The sequence below is a fragment of the Eriocheir sinensis genome, chromosome 36, assembly GCF_024679095.1.
Source record: "Eriocheir sinensis breed Jianghai 21 chromosome 36, ASM2467909v1, whole genome shotgun sequence".
Lineage (NCBI taxonomy): Eukaryota > Metazoa > Arthropoda > Malacostraca > Decapoda > Varunidae > Eriocheir > Eriocheir sinensis.
Genome location: NC_066544.1, coordinates 15,054,283 through 15,062,652, shown reverse-complemented (window position 1 = coordinate 15,062,652; position 8,370 = coordinate 15,054,283). Strand labels below are relative to the sequence as shown.

Below are 8,370 nucleotides of genomic sequence, written 5' to 3'. Positions count from 1 at the left end.
GAGATGCTACTACTATTGCTACTACTACTACTACTACTACGACTACTACTAATCCTCCTCCTACTACTACTACTACGACCACTACAACTACCACTACGACCACTACTATTACCACTACTACTAATAATACTATTACTACTACTACTACTACTACTACTACTACTACTACTACTACTACTACTTGAAATGTTTTTTACATAAAAAATGAGAAAAATATAAAAAGATGAAAGATCGATAAGAAAAAAAAGATATGCAAAAAAAAACACGAATGAGAAAATGAAACGAGGAAAGAAAAAGAAAAAAACAAACACACATAAACAAACAAACAAACAAACAAACGATAATTAAAAAATGAAAGCAAAAACGAAGAAAAATATGAAGAAAAGGAAGAAAATTAAACATTCTCTCGCTGCTTACAATTCACACAAACATCATTAATATTTAAATCAGAATCTCTCTCTCTCTCTCTCTCTCTCTCTCTCTCTCTCTCTCTCTCTCTCTCTCTCTCTCTCTCTCTCTCTCTCTCTCTCTCTCTCTCTCTCTCTCTCTCTCTCTCTCTCTCTCTCTCTCTCTCTCTCTCTCTCTCTCTCTCTCTCTCTCTCTCTCTCTCTCTCTCTCTCTCTCTCTCTCTCTCTCTCAGGTTCATTATTTTCTTCCACTCTCCTCATTATCTCATTCCACTTCACTCTCCTTCCATCCATCAATTTAACTCCATTCACCTTTTAAATCAAAATTTTTTCCCTCTCTTTTTTTTCCTTTTTTTATTCTTTTTTTTATTTCCAAAGTCACTCGTTCACTTCCTTGCTTTCTTCAATTTTCTCCATTCCTTCTTCCTCTACGTTCCCTTTTTTCATTAATTAATACACGTGTCTTTGTTTCATTTTCTCCTTTCTTTCTCTTTATCTTCCTTTTCTTTCTTTTCACTCCCTAAGTCCCTCGTTCACTTCCTTCCTTTCTTCCTTCGTTCCTTCCTTTGTTTCCCTTCATTTTTACTTTCTATTCCTCTTCCCATTAATTATCCTTCCTTCCCTTTTTTTCTTTTTCTTTTTCTCTTCTTTCTTTTCATTCCCCAAGTCTTCCTTTTTTATTATTTTTCCTTTCTCTCCCATCCTTCCTTTGTTTCTTTCTTCCCTTTATCTTCCTTTTCATTCCCTCGTTACATTTGTTTTCCTCTTCTTTCATTCCTTCCTTCCTTCTTTTCATTAGTTTCCTTCTTTCATTCCTTCTATCTATCCATCCCATTTCATAATCATCATCTTTTCCTATCCTTTCTTCCTTTCTTTCTTTCTTCCCTTTCTCTTTCTGTTCATTCCCTAATTCTCTCGTTCTAAATGTCTCTCCCTCCCTTAATTGTTTTCTTCCTTCCTTCTTTTCTTCCTTCCAATCTTTCTTTCCATCTTTCGTTTCCATTACCACCCTTCCTTTCCCTTTCTCCTTTTCCTTTCGCTTTCCTTTCACTCCCTCGTTACACCTGTCTCTCCCTCTCCACGTGGTCACCTGCACTCGTTAATTAGGCCAGGTAATAAAGGAGACTCACCTGCTTAAAAAGGTGAGGTGACCCGCGCCGACTGAAGGAGGAAGAGGAGGAGGAAGAAGAAGTAGAAGATGAGGAGGAGGAGGAGGAAGTGGTAGTGGTGGAGGAGGAGGAGGAGAATGAGGAAGGAAGAAGGAGAGGATGATGATAATGATGACGACGACGAGGAGGAGGAGGAGGAGGAGGAGGAGGAAGAAGAGGAGGAAGAGAAAAAAGAAGAGAAAGATGAGGTTAATGATAAATATGATGATGATGAAGAAGGGAAAACATGAGGATAAGGAGGAGGAGGAAGAGGAGGAGGAAGAGGAGAGAAGGATAAAGAATAAGAGTAAGAGTAAGAGGAGGAGGAGAAGAGAAGAGAATGAAAAAGAGGAGGAGAAGGAGGAGGAGGAAAAAACAGAGGAAGAAAAGGAAAAGGAGACGAAAGAAAAGAGGAAGAGAAATGAAAATTAAAACAAAAACAAGACAAAAAGCACGAAGACAAAAAAAAACAAGTAAAACAAAACAAAACACAAAACAAAAAACAAATCTAACCTGTGCTTCTACTTCGTCCTCTATGTATGTGTGTGTGTGTGTGTGTGTGTGTGTGTGTGTAATCCATCCAGCCAGCCTCTACCTGTCCCGTCTGCCTGCCTAGCTGTCCATCACACACACACACACACACACACACACACACACACACACACACACACACACACCTTTACCTGAGAATGGGAGAGCAGAGGTCACCGAGAATACCTTGTTTGTGTGGCAGAAGAGAAGGGATAAAAATGTTGTATTTTTTGTGAAGATAAAACTGTTGTATCCAGCGTCACGTGTCTTGTTAGTGAGGGAAGGAGAGTGAGAGGGTGAGAGGGAAGGGAGGAGGGAGGGAAGTATGCTGAGAAGGAGAGAGGGAGGGAGGGAGGAAGGGTAGAAGGGAGGGAATGATAGGAAGGATGAAAGGAGGAGTGAAGAAAGGAAGGAAGGAAGGAAGGAAGGGAGGAAAGAAGGATGGAATGAAAGGGGTGAGGCGGAGAGAGATGAAAATTAGAAGGGAAAGAAATTATAAAGTAGAAGAAGAAGGAAAAGGAAAAAAAAGAACAAGATGAAAAATTGATGGTCGCAGTTAGTTATTATTATTATTATTATTATTATTATTATTATTATTATTATTATTAACACACCACGTACCAAGCTAATCCTCTCTCTCTCTCTCTCTCTCTCTCTCTCTCTCTCTCTCTCTCTCTCTCTCTCTCTCTCTCTCTCTCTCTCTCTCTCTCTCTCTCTCTCTCTCTCTCTCTCTCTCTCTCTCTCTCTCTCTCTCTCTCTCTCTCTAATGAAGAAAAACAGAATATAATTATTGGCATTTTCATTCACAGTCTGTCACCGCTAACTAACCTCTTACCCCCCCTCTCTCTCTCTCTCTCTCTCTCTCTCTCTCTCTCTCTCTCTCTCTCTCTCTCTCTCTCTCTCTCTCTCTCTCTCTCTCTCATAACGGGTCACCTCACATTTTTATAAAGTCCACATGAATGGGTTCGGCGGAGTGGCAATAGAGAGTTGGATCCTCTATCTAATACGGAGCTCCTAGTGACGTTATATTCCATCCTTTGTCTTTTTAATCTCAGTTTTCGTATTTTTCTTTTTCATTTTTTCCCATTTTTTACACCTTTTTTTTCATTTTTCACATTTTTTCATTTTTTTTTACATTTCTTCACATTTTTTCATTCTTATTTTATGGTGGATGAATGTGGCGCTCCGGGAACACTCTAATTACACACACACACACACACACACACACACACACACACACACACACACACAGAGGGAAGGAGTGTGAGAGGGTGAGAGGGAGGGAAGGAGGGAAGGAAGTATGCTGAGGAGAGAGGGAGGGAGGGAGGAAGGGAGGGTGAAAGGGTAGAAAGGAGGGAAGGATGAAAGGAAGGATGAAAGGAGGAGTGAAGAAAGGAAGGAAGGAAGGAAGGAAGGAAGGAGGGAGGAAAGGACAGCTCAGGACAGGTATAATTAAACAGGTAAAGTCATCCAGGTAAATAATATGACAGGTGATTTTTATGCTCCCTTGACCTGCTTTTTTTTTCTCTCTCTTTGTACCTGAAGTATAATGTGAGGTGAATCTTTATTACTGTTTTCTTTTTTGTTTATTTCTTCTTTTTTATTCCAGTCTACTTTTTCTTCTACTTCCTCTTCTTCTCCTTTAATTTCCTCTTCTTGTCTAGATTATCATTTCCCCTGTTGTTTTATTCTGATCTACTTTTCCTCTCCCTCCTCCTCCTTTTTTCCTCTCCTTATCCTCTTCTATTTCTTCTCCTTCCCCTTTATATTTTCCTCTTCATTTTCCTCTTGTTACATCCATTTTTATTTTTATACTTCTTCCTCCTCCTCCTTTTCCCTCTTTTATAACTTCATCTCCTTATCCACTTCTCTTCTTCCTCTTCCTCTTGTACTTTCCCCTCTCTCTTATTTTCTCTTTTGTTATATTTATAGCTCCTCCTCCTCCTCCTCCTTCTCCTTCTCCTCCTCCTCCTCCTCCTCCTCTTCTTCTTTTTGTTCTTTCTCTCCTTCATCTTCTCTTTGTACTCTTCTCTCTTTCACCTCTCTCATGTACTCTCCATTTTTAGATTACCTCCTCCTCCTCCTCCTCCTCCTCCTCTTCTTCTTCCTCCTCTTTGCACTTTTAACAAATCTCTCTCTCTCTCTCTCTCTCTCTCTCTCTCTCTCTCTCTCTCTCTCTCTCTCTCTCTCTCTCTCTCTCTCTCTCCAGTGGTAGTAATATCCAGCAAGGATCGTTTTAGTATAAACAAGTATCGAGTCTTTCTTTTTTGTTTACTCCTTTGTCTGTCTGTCAATGAATCAGTATCGACCAAAGATGAACAGGAAATGAGTGCTTCGAAGCGTGACTCGTGAGACAAAAGGTTCATTCATTTTTTGTTTGTTTGTTTTCGTTCCTTGTAGGCTTATCTATCTATCTACCTATCTATCTATTTCTGGTTTGTCTCTCTGGTTCAATGTTTATCTATCTATCTATCTATCTGTTAATATGTCTTCTCTTTATCCGTTAATTATCTATCTCGTGAATCTTGAAACAGTAGATCATATTTCCGTTCACGTTCATTCCTTACAAACTTTTCTATCTATCTATATTTATCTATCTGTATGTTGTTTACTTGTATCTGCCTTGTCTGTTTTCTTCGCTATTTATCTATGTTTGTCTTCTCTTTTTTTTCAATCAATTATTCATCTCTAGATTCATGAAGCAATAGATTAGTGTTTCGTTCATTTCCATTCCTTACAAACTCTTCCATCTATCTATCTATCCATCCGTCTATTCCACCATTTAACTGTTTACCTATCTATTTACCTGTCTATCTATACCTATATTCATCTAGAAATCTATCCACTTATTCATCTGTATAATTATTCACATTCATTAGCAGTTGACTGATTTGTTTGGTCCATGAATCACCGAAACACAACGACCATGAGAGAGAGAGAGAGAGAGAGAGAGAGAGAACAACATAACATTCAAAACCACCAAAAAAAAAAAAACACCATTACCTTAACAAACAACTACATAAACAAAAACCAACAAACAAACTCACCTTTCTTATAATCCCAGGTGAGGTGGAGGCTGATAATTAGGAGATCCAGGTGAGCAAGGCGACCAGGTGAACGCAGGTGAACAAAAATAAATAAAAATCCACGTCCAGGTGTGATGTGGCGAGGCAGGTGTTAATAGGAGCCTTCACACGAGTCCTTCATTCCAGGTGGTATTCCAGGTGTTAATGAGAACCAAGGTGAGGGAGGTGGAGGTGGAGGTGGTGGTGAAGGTGGACTCAATACACACCAACACTCACAGACAGACACACACCACAAGCAACACAATAGCAACACAAGCCACTCAGCAATTCAAAAAACTTCCCAGTGCTCTTCTTGACCTAATTAAAACTGCCACAGGTAAGACTTGTAGACACCTGGGCAGTCATCACCGAGGGAACTGCGGAGACAGGAACACAGGTAGACAGGTAGGCAGCGATGACGAGTATGCTTAAGTCTTCACAAACTCATCCCACAGGCTTCAAGATGCATGGGTCAGTGTGGATGCTGTGGTTGAATTCTATAAGGGGTCAGAAAGTCGCAAGGAGACAGGTAAGCAGACAGACAGGTAGTGACGATGTGTCTATGTGATTAAGTTTTCACAATCTCATCCCAAAGGTGTTATGATGCGTGTAGGTCAGTGAGGGATGCTGAGGTTACACTATATGAGGTCAGAGAGTCACACGGTCAGTCACACACGAGGAGACGGTAACACGACTCCACAATCTCGGTCTCTTAACCTCGTCTCGCTACCATGCTTCTCCCCGCACGTGGCAACACACACACACACACACACACACGCACACGCACACACGGTCTCAGTCTCGCTTTAGTCCCTCCTTCATTTTTCGTTCATCTCTCCTCATCTTGTCTCGTCTCTCTATCTCGCTGCCTCCAAGATTTACTGATGTGGATGATGACAGAGTTTTTTTTGTGTGTTTCTGGTTCAGTTTGGGATGGAGGAGGAGACGAGATAGTTTGTAGAGTTGTCTTTTAGCTTGTTATTTTGTTTTTGTGTTACGTGGTTGTTGTTGTTATTTTCCTTTTTTTTCTTGTATTTTGTCCTTTTTTTCTCTTTGGGTTTGTTGGTGTTGCTATCCCTGTTCTCTGTTTCTTCTTTCAGTTATTGTGTGATTCTTGTTGTTCTCCTTCTTCGGTGAGTTTCTCTGTTCTTTGTTTCTTCTGTGTTCTCTTTGTTTTTCCTATTTTTTTGTGTTTTCTGTTCTTCGTAGTCTCTTCCTTCTTATTCTAATTCGTTCTCTATACTCACTGTTCTCTATTCCTTCCTATTCTTGTATGTCGTTCTCTGTTCTTCCTGTTCTCCGTTCTCTTTCCCTTCTTACTCCTTTTTGGTGATTTCTTCTTGGTAATTACTATATTCTCTTCTTCTTTCTATTCTTATAAGGCTAGTCTTCGACGGTTTTCTCTCTTCTTTCTCTTCTATGTTCTCTAATCTTGGCTCTGTGCCCGAAAAAGAAGAACCAGCGCCGTTTCTCCTCTTTCTAAGGTTCTCGCACACTCGGTCAGCCGCTGGACTCACTCACGGAAGGGTTCGGGGAGGGTTCAAGTTCGGGGTCCGCGGAGGGAAACTATCGGGCGGCGCGGGGGAGAGTGGGACAGCGCACGAAGGCTCCCACTCCGGTGACCTGCTGCAACGCCCTCACTTCCCGGCGGGCAGACCCACACTGAGCCTTGACACAACTCGCTCCTAGAAGTTATACTCGCTCGCAGCCTCCCACCTAACCCATCCACCTCTCCGCCCACCTCTCCAGCCTTCCACCCAGTTCTCCACCCAAACACTTAGCCTTCCACTCACCTCTCCACCTCTTTATACATTCACCTATGAGTCCACCCACCCGTCTATCCACGTTTCCACTCATCCATCCACCTCTCCACCCATACAGTCAGCCTTCCACCCAGCTCTCCACGTACACAGTCAACCTTCCATGTGCACCCACCTCTCCACACACCCAGTCAGCTATCCATCCACCTCTCCACATAGCCTTCCACACATCCAGTAAGCCTTCCACCAACCATTAGCTACATAGAAAATTAGTTGAGTTAAGGTTTAGTGGTTATTAAACACTACTGTTGTTATCCTTGGAGACTAAAAAGAGGATTAAAACGACACTTTGAGAAAAATGTAGTTTTAGTACTTATAAAAAGGACAAGAACGGAGTGGGAAGGAGACAGAGGAGAGGTTTAGGACGATGGAAAATCAGTTAAGTAGAGTTGAAGCCCAAGAAAAGAGGATTAAGACGACACTTAGAGAGAAATGCTGTTGTTAATATTTATGAGGGGAGTGAGAGAGGAGTGGGAAGGACAAAAAGGAAAGTAAGAGGTTTAGGACGATGGAAATGAGTTGAGTAAAGACTTGAAACCGAAGGAAAGAGGATCAAGACTACATTTAGAGAGAGATGTTCTTTTAGTATTTATAAAGGGACTGAGAAAGGGGTGGGAAGGACACACGATGGAAAATCAGTTAATCCCTTGACTCCGAATTTCCTACAAGACATCACAAAGCTACGGGAATGGAACAAAAAGTGGCTGTTACAATCCAATGAAGAAAAATATAAAGACCTACACCTTGGGAGGGGAAATCCAGCATACCAATACCACATGGGAAACACTCCACTATCCACCACAGAGGCAGAGAAAGACCTGGGAGTATAATGTTACCAGGCTACCAGTGGAGGCAAAATCCATCCCAATCGCAGCGGACGGGTTAAGTAGAGTTAAAGCCCAAGAAAATAGGATCACAACGACACTTTGAGAGAAATGTTGTTTTTGTATTTATAGAGGGACAAGGAAGGTGTGAAAAGGATACAAAAGGAAACTAACATACACAGAGTGAAGGAAAATCAGTTGAGTAGGGAATTGGACTCCAAGACGAGAGGGTTAAGACTACACAGAGGATTGGGCTTACATCCTTGCAATAGGCTTAGGGAAATGTTGTTTTAGTATACAAAGAGGGACTGGGAAGGAGCGGGAAGGACACAAAGGGAACGTAGAAGGCATAGGACCATAGGAAATTAGTTTGGTCAAGGTTTGGAGGTCAAGTTAAGACTAATACGACTATCTCCTTGTGTTTGACTGAGAATGGTTGTTAAGTATACATAAACGAACTGGGAGAGGAGTGAGAAGTAAATACAGGAAAAATATGGAAAATAGAACGATGAAAATGAGTTGGGTAAAGGTTAAGAATCGAAGGGAAGAGAATTAAGACTAGACAGAGAACCTCC

At 41.2% G+C, this 8,370-nt stretch overlaps 1 protein-coding gene across 1 annotated transcript in view; it reads right to left on the bottom strand.

Annotated features, from left to right (window-relative positions):
* LOC127007893 (uncharacterized) overlaps window positions 1–6,853 on the bottom strand; it is a 54,769-nt gene extending 47,916 nt beyond the window's left edge. The window contains exon 1 of the mRNA XM_050879347.1: window positions 5,134–6,853. The gene's annotated coding sequence lies outside the window, so the exon portion shown is untranslated. The remainder of the gene's footprint in view (window positions 1–5,133) is intronic.
* Between the last annotated feature and the right edge of the window lie 1,517 nt (window positions 6,854–8,370).